This window comes from Pongo pygmaeus, chromosome 1, assembly GCF_028885625.2.
Source record: "Pongo pygmaeus isolate AG05252 chromosome 1, NHGRI_mPonPyg2-v2.0_pri, whole genome shotgun sequence".
Taxonomy (NCBI): Eukaryota; Metazoa; Chordata; class Mammalia; order Primates; family Hominidae; genus Pongo; species Pongo pygmaeus.
In genome coordinates, this window is record NC_072373.2 from 112073573 (window position 1) to 112086675 (window position 13103).

Sequence of the window (13103 nt, forward strand, 5' to 3'; positions counted from 1 at the left end):
TCCAGATGAAAGAAACCTCTGGGAATGGATATCAGAAGATTCGGCCTTGATGTATTTCCATTGTGATGAGCAGGCTTTTTCCCCCTGAGAAGGTGATCAAAATGAAGGATGATCTAAACAAGAGCTGTATTTTTAATATTTAGACAGTTACTTGGTAGCTGCTTTCTAGCTGACTAGGCTCTCTCTCTCTCTAGTTACCAATGCTGCAGTCCTGCAGTTACCCGTACACTGTTTAGATGTATATAACTGTTAAATGTGCTACACACCAATCATGAAATAGACCTTTATGAAAACTGCACAGTTGTGTGCATGTTTGTTTTTATGTATCTTTAAACAATGAATAGTGTCATTGCATGAGAGGAATCAGTGGACATTTTAAGATGAGGTTTAATGTTTTTTGTTAAATTCAACCACCATTACAATTACTTTTGGTATCCCAGAACATTACAAATCATGAATAAAACAAGCATATAATTAATGGTTCCAAGTACCTGCCAGCGAGGGTCAAATCGCCCTGGTATCTTGCTAATATTTTATTTTTCAGGTAGCATTCTGCTCTTTGCCTAAATCTGTCCCTAGATTAGTTCCATGAACCTTTTAAGACTACAATAGGAGGGTACATGCTTTTAAAAAATTTTTATAATGAGGAAATGTCTCCACATTCCGAAGAAAAATGACTACTAGCCTAGAACTTTATGCTCAGCCAAATTCAAGAATTTTATACAAATTCAATCCAAGATGAGCGTAGAATAAAGCTATTTCAGACATACATGCAGGCTGACTGGGTGGGCCCTCTATCCTCTCAATCTACCCTGATGTGAGATGGTGAGGTGGTAGATGATGTGTCCCTGGGGGCTGATTTTTCACGGGATGGCAGGCAAGAGAAACACCTGCATACAGCGGCTGCTTGGGAGATAGGACCCCTGTGTGGGGGCATGAACAATACCCCAAATACTGCTCCACTAAGGGAAGTTTGGAAGCCTAGGGGATATTGTTTGGTCCTCAAAATCACTAGGGGATGCTAGAGCCACCAGCTCCCTAATGACCAGGATGCTAAATGTTCTACAATGCATGGGACAGTCCCTCAACAGAGAATTGCTCTGCCCGTAGTCCCAAAAGCACATCCTTGAGAAATGCTGAATTAGATACTTTCTTTGGCTTTCACTGTGAGGCTGCTTATACGTGAAGTGGGGCTGAGTGGGTGTAGAATGCTATGGGGGTGGGCTGGGTGTGGTGGCTCACGCCTGTAATCCCAGTATTTTGGGAGGCCGAGGCAGGCCAATCGCCTAAGGTCAGGAGTTTGAGATCAGCCTGGCCAACATGGCGAAACCCTGTCTCTACTAAAAGTACAAAAATTAGCCGGGCGTGGTGGTGGGTGCCTGTAATCCCAGCTACTCAGGAGGCTGAGGCAGGAGAATCGCTTGAACCCAGGAGGCAGAGGTTGCAGTGAGCCAAGATCACGCCACTGCACTCCAGCCTGAGCAACAAGAGACTCTGTCTCAAAAAAAAAAAAAAAAAAAGAATGCTATGGGGGTGAGTCGGGTGAGGTGGAGAAGATAACTGAATTGGGGAGAAGGAAGGAGAGGGAAACTATTGAAACTATTCCAGGACATAAAATACAATGACTGACTAGAATAAACAGGTATGCCTGACACCCATGAGTCTACTGAACAAATTCTACTGTCGAATTCTTTGTGGCTATGCCCAGGTTTGTAAAGGGTTCTGTAATTGTTCTGTGCCGAAGTTCACGTCTACACCCTGTCAGCGTGCCTTGCCTGGACCATTGCTGCGGCTGCCTTTCAGGTCTCTCTGTTTCCAGTCTCACCTCTGCCCCTTCATCCATGACACAGTTGCCACAGTGATCTTTCAAAACACAAACACGAATCTTTCGAAATAGTACTTGGGGTATTGTTCTTGTCCCCACACAGGGATCCTATCTCCCAAGCAGCCGCTGTATGCAGGTGTTTCTCTTGTCACTCCCCCACTAAAAGCTTTCAATGGCTCTGCACTGCTTCCCCATTCCCCAGGGAGTGTGCAGCCAAACTGGACTCATCCTGCAAGGTGCAGCTCCAAGGCCCCTGCTTTCTGAGGCTTCTTCCAGTCATCCCCTGCCAATGAGACCCTAACATTATCCTCCTCTGTCACAGTACTCATCCACAGCATGACACAAGTGTGTTTTTGTCTTGTATTTCCCAGGAGCTCTTTATTGGCAGGGATTATTTCTCATCCTTCCCTGACCCCCAGGGCCTGGCAAAGTGGCACGCACAGGATGTGCGGAGCACTGCCCCTGTGCTCACTGAATAGAGTTGAGCCATTTCTCCCTCACAAGAAGGCTGAGTGCAGAGAAAGCCCAGGATCACTCCTGTCACCAGCATAAGCAAGGGTCCCACATCATGTCAGGCCTTCTCTGGGCAACTGAGTCCTTCACAGCTTTTTTGAGTCACAAAGGCCACTGTGGAGCTGTGGGCAAGGATCCTACAGATAGGCTAATCCAATATCTGCATTTTGCAGATGAAGAAACTGAGTCCCAGCAAAGGCTGGTGACTCACCTGAGGCTAGAAGCCTGCACACACCAGAATAGGACATGGTCTCCTGGTGTCCAGGCCAGTGCCCCACCAGCTCTCACCCTATGTGAAATGGGATTAATTGGAAACTGGTGACCATTTTTCCAGATAAAAGTGGGCTTCCTCACCCTATCCTCCCTTCTCACTGCCCCGGAAGCTATAGTGGAGGATGTGGGGCTTGGAGGGATGGGAGATAGACTTGGCAGGTGATTTGAGGCTTCCTTTATTTGATTTGATTTTTTGAGGTGGAGTCTCGCTCTGTCGCCCAGGCTGGAGTGCAATGGCATGATCTCAGCTCACTGCAACCTCTGCCTCCTGGGTTCAAGCAATTCTCCTGCTTCAGCCTCCCTAGTAGCTGGGACTACGGGTGCACTCTACCATGCCCAGCTAATTTTGTATTTTTAGTATAGACTCCACCATGCCCAGCTAATTTCTGTATTTCTAGTTTCACTATGTTGGTCAGGTTGGTCTTGAACTCCCGACCTCAGGTGATCCACCCACTTCGGCCTCCCAAAGTGCTGGGATTACAGGCGTGAGCCACTGTGTCTGGCCCAAGACTTCCTTTAAACATTCACTATTGAGAGATCCTGAGCCTCATTCTACAGGCAATGAAGAGCTATTGAAGGTTTTTAAGAACAGGGTGACTTGATTGCAGCAGGGCTTTAGGCTGAAGGGAGAAGTGGGAAATCCTCTAGGGACCTGAGCAGATCCACTGCCCCCATAAGTGATTTGTCTTTGGCTTATGAATGCCTCAGCTAGTGGTGCACAGGGAAGGGGCAGAATGAGTCTCAGCTGAACGGCGAGGTCTTTGCTGGAAAGACTCTTGGCAGATGTAAAAATTGAAAGGGAAGATCCTGGATAAAGAACAACAGGGAATCTGTCCCTAGATTCTGGAATCTGAATTTAAGGAGGGTCAAGAGGTCAAGAACATGGTCTTGGAGTCATGGTGATAGTAACTGGGTCCCACCAGTGGAGGCTCGGACAGCAGCCAGCTCCTGGGAGCTTGAGCACACAGCTGGGCAGCTGGGGGTGTGGACTGGGGCCCAGAAGACCCAGTTCCATAAGGGAGTATCATGAGGATACTCTATATTGTCCTATAATTTTTGTTTTCTCTAGATTTATTTTCCTTTACAAATTTAGTAATGTATCTTGTTAAACATCCAGCTTGTCTCCGCTGGCTCTGGGAACCAAGGATGCCTGTGGGGACTCTTGTTGGGGGGCAGTCTGCAAAGGAAGAGCAGCTTCCTAGACAGTGGAAGGACAGGGCCATTGAAGCGAGGGCTCCAGAGGGAAGAGCAGCTTGGTCACCTTCCCCTCCTGATGGAAGACTCCCTTCAACACTGGGGATTTTATTAGGGGAAGTGAGAAATCCCTCATCACTGCCTGCTGTGCGGACGTCAAATCTTAGACTCAGTTTTGTTCTACTAACCACAAACTCCCCTGATTTTATCACCATTCAAGCATAGTAATTTTTTTTTAAATCTGAAGTACAAATTCACTGTTCTAACAATAGGTAACTAAAAACACAAAACAAAACAATCTTTCCACCCCCAATCTAATAGTCTAAAAAAATGACAGGAAAATTGGTCCCTTTAATCTAATCCACCTTTTAAAAATTGAATCCTAAGTGTGGAGATCTAGCTTACTGGTCTGATGTTTTCCTCATGAAGATCTGTGACATGTGTTCAAGTGTCCTCCGTCCCTGGGATGTCATCTTCTAGGCTGGTCACCCTCATTCCAGCTCTAAGGACTCTCCCACTGTCCCTGTTCCCGTCATGCACCTCCTCCTTAACCCTTACGACTGTGGCTTCCAAATTCCAGGGCACCTGAGAACTATCTGGACATGATTCCCCGGCCCTTCCTCAGCCCTTCCGCAGTCCCTCTAAATCAGAATCTGAGGGCGGGATCCTGGGAGTCTGCATTTTGAACTAGCACTCTAGGTGATTTTAATCAGGCACCAGAGGACCAAAATGAAGGTTGCTACTTTATTGATGAATCGCGTTGTTTAAGCACCCGCACTCACATATCTGGACTACTGTTTATTAACTGTCGACATAGTGCTAGGGTCTTTACTAAGTTTACCTCCTCTAATCCTTATACTAACTGCAGCAGGTAAGCATCCCCATTTCTATAGCCGCAGAAACAGAACTTGCCAAACGTCACAGGGTTAGGAAATGGCAGGGTAAAGTCCATCCGGCTCCCCAGCCCACTCAGTTCTCACTCTCAGTGCCTGTTTCCTCTGCAATGGAAGAGAGAAGCCCAAGAGGAAGCAAGCACTGGGCTCTCTTCGCAGCCTCATTCACTTCAGCCTCTCCCTCCCTAGGCAGCAGGGCTATCCTCTGCCTGTTCTTATTGAAGCTTATTATTTTTCAGACAACTTCCTTCATGGCTTAAGCATTCTTTTAAAAATAAATTGTTTTTAATGACTTGGAATGGGGTCTCGCTATGTAGCCCAGGCTGGTCTTGAAATCCTAGGCCCAAGCAATCCTCCTGCTTTGGCCTCTCAAAGTGCTGGGATTACAGGCCTGAGCCACTGCGCCCGGCCAACTTGAGTATTCTTGACTTATTCTTGGCAGAGTGAAGCATTTTTCATGATGGCCTTTCCTTCATCTTTTCCCTTGCAAACCTGAACGGCCTGCAGAGTTACACTGATATCGTCAGGGTCCTCCCTATCCCCCTTTAGACTCATCAAGGGTGAGTCTGAATGGATAGTTTTCCATTTGGAACGTCCTCTCATCAGGAGCATTTGGTACGTCTGAATTTCATTTCTCCAACTTCTGACAACCTGCATGCATGCTGCAGGCAAAGAGGCTGAGCTCCCGGGGCCAGGAGTCTGATTCCAGTGGGGCTGACTCTGCTGGCCATGCCTGGGGGTCCAGTGGGCTGCTGCATTTTCAAAGAGTCCCTACCCGCTGCCCCCTCAGGAAAGTGGTAAACGGCTGTGCAGCCCACCCTCAGGACACCAGAACAAAGGGCTTGCTAAGTTAGCCTCAGGGGTGCACCTGGGGACTGTGGGCGGGAAGGATATATTGACCCAACAATATGGGGTACGACTTTAAATTCCAAACAAATTGTCCCAAGCTCTTTCAGAGGAGTTCTAAGGAGTAGAACCAGCCTGCCTAGCAGGCATTCTAATATTTGGGGGCTCTATGAAGAACCGAGGAAGGAAGTCTACACTTGCTAGGAACATCAGAAATTGTGACCCTGATGGGAAGAGGAGATTCTCCAGTGATGAGGGGCATAGTGGAAGGTGGGCCAACAGGACCATCTGGGACCAGAGGGCAGTGACGCCCACGTGGTTGGAACTTCAAGGCCCAGCTTCAGAGTTGCAGTGACAGCAACTCATGCTGTCAATGGGCAACCACAACCAGCCCTGAGGAGGTGCAACGGAGGAACCACTAACGAGGCAGGTAATACCCAGCTAACAGGACTGGCAGTCTGCAGTTCTACCTTACTGAGGAACATGGTGGGGGCGGGGGGAAGGCAGAAAAAAACAGGGGGATGGTCTTGCTGTGAGGCACCTTGTCCTCTAGTTCATGGGTTGGAAACTCCAGCCAGTGGGCCAAATCTGTCCTGCTGCTGGTTGGTGAACAGCCAAAATAGGCTGGATTTTAAATGATTGGGGAAAATCAAAGGAATATTTCATGCTACGTGAAAATGACCTGAAATTTGAATGTCAGTGTCCATAAATACAGTTCTGTTGGAACAGCCTTGCCCATGCATTTGTGTGTCATTGATGGCTGCTTCTGTGATACAACATTGGTGGAATATTTGTGACAGAGACCCGCAAAGCCTACAATATTGACTATTTACACCTTTGCAGAAAAAGTGACTATTTACACCTTTGCAGAAAAAGATTTCTGCCTCTGGATTCAGAACAACCCTCATCACGTCACCAATAAGTTATTTCTCTAATTGGTTTCCACCGTGGTGGGGTCAGAAACTCACCAAAGCTGATCCCCCGTGGCTGGGCAGGATCTCTCTCCCTGCCCTCTTTCACCAGGCCTGGACTGCTGACCCTAAAGTCACTAAATGCTCTTAGGGTAGAAGAGGCACTTGTCTCACAGGAAAACACAACCATGTTAGGGACTGTGAGTGTATCCCAGGTCCAGGGCTTGTATGGTGGAGGAACCTCTGAAACAGCAGCTTTGGAGGGAGGGCACACCCCTGCCATGCAAAGTCCTCTTTGTTGATCAACACCATTATTAGAAATGTGCACATCCCAGCAAAACCAGCAGGTCACACATTTACAAAAGTGCCTGACACACTAGAGCAGGAGGGTTCTGGGCCTTTTCAATGTGCAGATTCTAATTCCTGGTACAGGGAAGTTGCTCAGTGAAAAGACAAAATGACTTCATGGTATAGAGTTTGCCACAGTCCTCCGGTGCAGTACCTTTCATTCTCTGCTTATCCTCAGCAGAGGAGTGGGGGAAGTGGGTCTGAAGTTCTGGGGAACTTCGGTGAGTTGGCAATACCTAGACAGTGAGGCTAATGGGTTGCTTAGCAGGAATTATGATGATATTGCAACCCACAGGCCAATGGGCATCAGGGCAGTCAGCCAGGACAGAGCACTGGCCAGTGCCCTAGGCTCCCAGCCCAGCAGCTGGACACGGTCCACACTATCTCAGCGCCAGGTGTGAAACTGCCAGCGCAGGCAGCTGTGCAGGCTGTGGCGTGTTGCTCAACCTCTCTGAGCCTTAGTTTCTCTTCCATTAAGTAGTGGGTGGAGTAGGGGGAGAAACTACCGCCCTTACCTGGCAAGGCTGTCACGAGCATCGTGAAAGTGTGTATCATGCCTTTAACTGGCCTCTTTAGGTCTTAATAAATTGTAGCCAGTGTTTTTACTTCCCGATGTCCAGCAGAACCAAAGAATCTGTGGCACACATATGTTAATGCTTTAAATACCACTTAGACATTTCTCTTAACTCCCCAAGCAGACTGTAAACTCCTCTAGAGCAGAGGATATCAAGTAATAGATACCGAATACGGGCACCCGGTACTGGGCTTGGAGCTTTATTAAAAAATACCTGGCTTTCCTAATTCTTAGGAACCCCAAAGCCGGCATCATCATCACCTGCATTGTACCCACAAGGACACTGGGCTTGGAGCTGTTTATGCAATCATGAGGGGAGCAGAGGAGCGTGCTGAGCTGGAGTCTCCAGCTCCAAAGCTCCAGCTCTTCTGCCCCACTGCCTGTCTGTAAAGGGATCCTCACTTTGAATCCCTTGAACCCTACTGGGCACCAAACTGCCACTCAAACAACAAGCCAGAAACCTGGCCACAAGTCTCTGGTTTAACATTTCCTAAAGTAGGGACTGTGCCCGATTCAGCAGCATCCAAAATTCAAAAGGCAAAGTCAAAGAAGAGTTCATTTCCTTTCAGTAATATCTAAAGTAGGATGGAAAATAAGCCTGCTGAAAAGCTGCCTCTTTTGCCAGAGCTAGAGAGAGAGGGGGCACCTCTCCTGCTGTCCTTGGTCAGATCAGGTGAAGGCCAAGGAAACTGATATCTCACGGTAGGGGGAGGGGATGAAGGGCATAGGGACAACAAGGTACATGCAGTTGACTTAAGAGCAGGGAAAAAACCACAGAGGAATGTTTTGTGTGGGATCCTGAGATAGCAGGGGATGTGAGGACCAGAGGCTACCACAGACCATTCACAGCCACCCAAGCGCTGCTTCTCCCAGGCTCCCGCTTACCTGAGCCAATGTAAAGATTCTTTTCAAAAAAGTCTTTGCTAGCTGTAGTGTTTATTTAAGGATAAGATGACCCAACTTCCACTATATTTAGTGCATGAAAAACCACAGGTGTTTGACTCCAGGAACTGCTTGGGGTTGTGCTATTAGTTTTCTGAGTCCCCTCCCTTCTTGGTTTCATTGTTTCAGCATTGCAGGTGAGCCGGTTTCCTGACTTCTGCAAAAGCCCTCCTGCACTCCCCTACCCTCCTCTCCAGCCTGCAGGTAGTTTAAATACCCCCATAGTACATGGCTGCCTGGATAAGGTGTGGGGGAAACTGTGATGCTGTTTCCATTGCAATTCTAATTTAAAACGTCATGCCAACTACAATAGGCACCCTGTTTTAACTTTGTCAGTTGGCTTAATTTTTAATTTTAACTAATCAATTTAATCAGTGGCTTTGTCCTCCTCATTCCTCTTCAAAGGCTTCTGTTGGAAGGCAGGATATTTGCTCTCCCGTGCCTCTTCCATGTGCCACCCTGTAAAATGCAGGACAAAGACAAAATAGCATACTGTAAAAGAACTGAGAGCTGGAGCCCTGGAGTCAGACACCCCAGAGCCAGGTGCTGGCTGCAGCAGCTGTATGACGTTTAGGTTTCCTCACCTGTAAACCTAATCATCCTATCTCAGACATTTTGGAAGATTAAATGCTAATGCTTAGCACGGGACCTGGTGCTCCATGAGCATTCCCCAAACATGTTAACGAGCCTGCAATGGGTCCCCCCACACCTGATTCACAAAGGGAGGGTTGTCTGAGGAAAGCTGCTGGTTTGTCCAAGGAATTCCTTTTCTGGATAAGTGGAAACGGATCTATTCCCAGGCAACTCAACACCTCTTAGGCCCTTGAGAGGGGGCTGACATAAAAACTAATATTTGCAGGGTGAGTTATAGTTTACAGAGTGTTTTCAGTGTTGTAATAGTGGGGGAACCAGGCTTTGCAGTCAAATCTTTGTGCATGGGCTCTGTCTCTTACAAGATACGTAACCCTGGGCAACTCAGAGGCACACTGAGCCTCTGGCTCCTGTGTACAGTGGAAACACTGCTACCTAGCCCACGTTTCTGAGGCCTGCAAGCTACGTATATGCAATGTGTACTTGGTCAACCTAAAGCCTTAGTCTAAAGTGAGGAGTTGTCATTCCGTTTTCTCATGGGTTTAGTTCCCAACAGGCCTCTTGAGCAAAACCTCATGCACTATCCATATGGAAGGGATGGACTGAAATGGTTGAAAACAGCCTGGCCAGAGTTGCTGTGGTGCCACCCGTCTCCATCTCTCTCTCTCAAACACTATAGCCTTGGATACCTTTTTCCCAGGGAAGCACCCGAAAGAAAGGTAGTGACTCCAGCTTCTCATGCCTTTCCCTTAGGGACATTTCCCATTTTCAGAAACTTCCTAAGTAAAAGGTGGCCCTGGGATGGCCTGCTGTGGTGAAAATGCCCTGAGTTGGGAGACCTGCGATCCAGTCATGGCCAGAACAGGTAGCCTGGGTTGCTCTGAGCTGGGTGAGGAATGGTATGAAACCAAGCCTCCCAATGTGCTCCAGCTCCCTAGATTCTGGGCAGCACTGGCAGAAACCTGCTTGAGAGAGTGATGACAGTCAGAGTACTGAGGAGTGGCTCATCGCCAGGGCAGCACATGCTTCTAGGTAGCACTTCTCCCCAGGGAAGGACACAGTCCCGTGTTGCAGAAGGCACAGGGCCAGGAGGCAGGAAACCAGCACCATGGCCCCAGCTCCAATGCTGTCACTTCAGACAGGAAGTCACTTGACTCAAGCTTTTAGGCAGGGAGCAGGGGTAGACCACTCAGCCCAGTCTGGGCACCACCCCTGACTTGCCTCCGACTCCACCTGCCATAAGTGCATATGGAGCTAAAGGCCTCTGGGGAGGATGAGGCTCCAGGCCAAGGTAAGGCGGCAGAATGGCACCATCACACTGAGGCTCTGGCTGCTGAGAGGTCACGTGGGAAACCCCCGCAGGTCCTGCTAATGCTCTCAGCATCTTCCAGCTGATACTAACCGCAGATTACAACCAAGCACATTACTATCCCATCTAGGCAACTACTCGGACAGCGAAGGAGAAAAAGAATCCCCGCTCGTTTAGAAATGTACTTCTGGAACCCTAGGGGTCCTGGGTGGCAACGACGGGAGCTTCATTCCAAGGCTGAGGAATGAACACTTGGGGATGGCATGAGAGGAATTCTACTAACACCAGAAGGGTAGGTCTGCCAGGAGGACTGGGTGTGGGGGGAGTTTGAAATAATACTGCTGAGTGTGAAGACTGCACCCCTTAGTGCTGATTTGCTCAGGGGCCAAGAGCTTGTGTTCAATTGTGTTAGTGTCCACGACATGACTACTCATTCCAGGAAGCTGAGCACCAGCACATCCCACACAAGTTGTCCTGCGTATAAATATTGGTCTGGACAATGTCTGGGACTGAAATGGTTTCTGGCACCAAAATGAGGCATTACAAGTCATTCAGGTAAATATCCAGGATTCAGCCTCTAAGTGGCTATTGGCCCAAGGACAAGTCCTCCAGGGAAAAACCCATCCAGTTCAACATTTGAAGCACCAAATCTATGCCAGTTATGTGAAAAGTGGGCAGAGAATAAAGCATGCAGGTGTTCACAATGTGGGTGAAGAGCTGATGCAACCCAGTAAGAACACGAATAGAAAGAGCAGGAAGGGGGAGGTGGCAGACATAGGGCCTGGTAAGCCAGAGGAAGAGAGGATGGGGGTGACATTTAGCTGAGATTTTAGAAGCCTGCTGTGGGGTCAGGTGCACGGAAGAAACTGTGTGCTCCAGAACTCCAAGTAGGCCAGCTTAGTACTATAGGTCAAAGGACAGGATGGTAGACTGGCGCTAGCTAGCTGCAAAGGGCTCCAGACATCTGCTCTTGCAGACATGTTGAGTCTGACATCTGCTCTTGCACAGTAGGGTCTTACACAGGTTTTAATGTATGGGAGGGGCCCAGGCACATCTGTTTTAGAAAGAGCCCTTGAAAGAGTCATGAAAAAGGAGAGAAGCCTCATGAAATAGCCCAAGCAAGAGCTGAAGGCAACCAAGAGGGCAGAGTCAAGGAACTTTTCCGAAGGCACACGCAGTAAAAATGAGGAGGTCAAGAAGATCCTGGGGATGGCTGATGGGCAAGCATAAGATCAGAAAATTGCTCTTCAATGATCCCAATTCTTGTAGTGAAAAGGGAAGAATGTCACTCCAGCCTTCATGAACAGTTGTAGATCCAGACAGTGTCTAACTGATGTGAGTAGATGACTAGGACAGAGATAGTCCATCATAAAACTAAAGAGGCCACTGACATGCATGTGGATGGGCAGAATGAAGGGAGGAGGGAAGAGGCAACATGGATGTGAGCTGGCAGTCAGGGCTGAAGAGGAGTGAGGGTTACTTACTGAGTAAACATGCCAAAGAAGTGATCGGAAGGACTCCACACCTACCAGACTCCAGAGCATGCACAGCCTTGGGTGAAAGGTTTGAGGAGAAGCAGGGACAGGTGGAGGTAAGGAGATGAAGGATCTTACACAAAGACGTAAGTTTCATGAGGACAGGAGAACGCCATAGGAGGTCAAAGAAATTCCACACAGAAGGGAGGCCACAGAAGGGGCAAGACTTGGGGTGGGCAGGGGTTGTTGTGAATTAGATCAAAGGAATGAGGAGGAAGGTTGCTAACCAAAGTCTACGGCATCTCTTTATACCCTTCAAACATCTATCAATCACTCCACGATATCACTTGTTCACTTCTATACTTCTTTAAAAATGTGAAGAAACTACAGTAGTTGTACATGTATGGCTGAAGTTGTTTTCTTTGTTGTTGTTGAAGTGGGCTAGGAGCTAAGGGGACTGAATTAAACAAGGTGCCAGCAAAGGCAGACTGCAAGACTACACCTGCCATGGGTATTAGCTGGAAGGCTGTGGTCAACAACCAAGCCTAGCTTAAGTTAGCTGAGCACCTTGAAAAAGAACCCAAATATTAAGGGATTTGTGGTCTCCAAGGTAACCACACAGCCCTCCCCCCAAAAAAAGCATCTGTCCTTCAGAGAAGCATCCAAGGCTGATGTTGACAGCTTCCTATTTCTATTCAATGTTTCCTAAAACCTAAAATTCATCATTGAGGAGAAAGAAATCAATGAGCATAAATGACAAGTTTTATTTAAATTTTAAATATACCTTTATTTCTCAAACTCAAAGCTTTATCAAGTTCTAACACATTTTGCATTGACAAGTGATTTTATCTGCATCAAGTAAGGTTAGTGACCACTACGAAAGAGGAATCCCCAGACCTCCTAGGCACTGCTAAGAAATTAATATTTCAAAGGCTACGCAAATATAGAACAAAAAGCTTTCAATTTAGTCTAATGGGTATCTATTTTTCATCTACATTAATTTGGAAATAAGTTGCTACCTTAGGAAAATTACATTTTTATCCATTAAAATAAAATACCAGATAGGTTGAGTTTTTTTAAAAACACCCACAAATCTGTATTTAGCTACTTCCTCTTTAGTAGGTGGTCATCTCACCTTCCTATGCAAACACACACGAGAATTTGCACCAACTCTCACCAGCCCAGGAAAAACTCCAAGCATTTTATTTAGCTTACACTTCAATTATTTTTTTAAAGTGATAGGTAAACAAGATTTAGGCACTTGAACACACACGTGCACGCACACACACACACACACAGTCTTTTATTTCCTGATCTTCACCTTAGAGTTCTCCACAAATAATCCTGAAAAGTTGCCAGATCTTTAAAAATACCTCTCCTCAACACTGCCTCCCTGCCCCACAACTTGG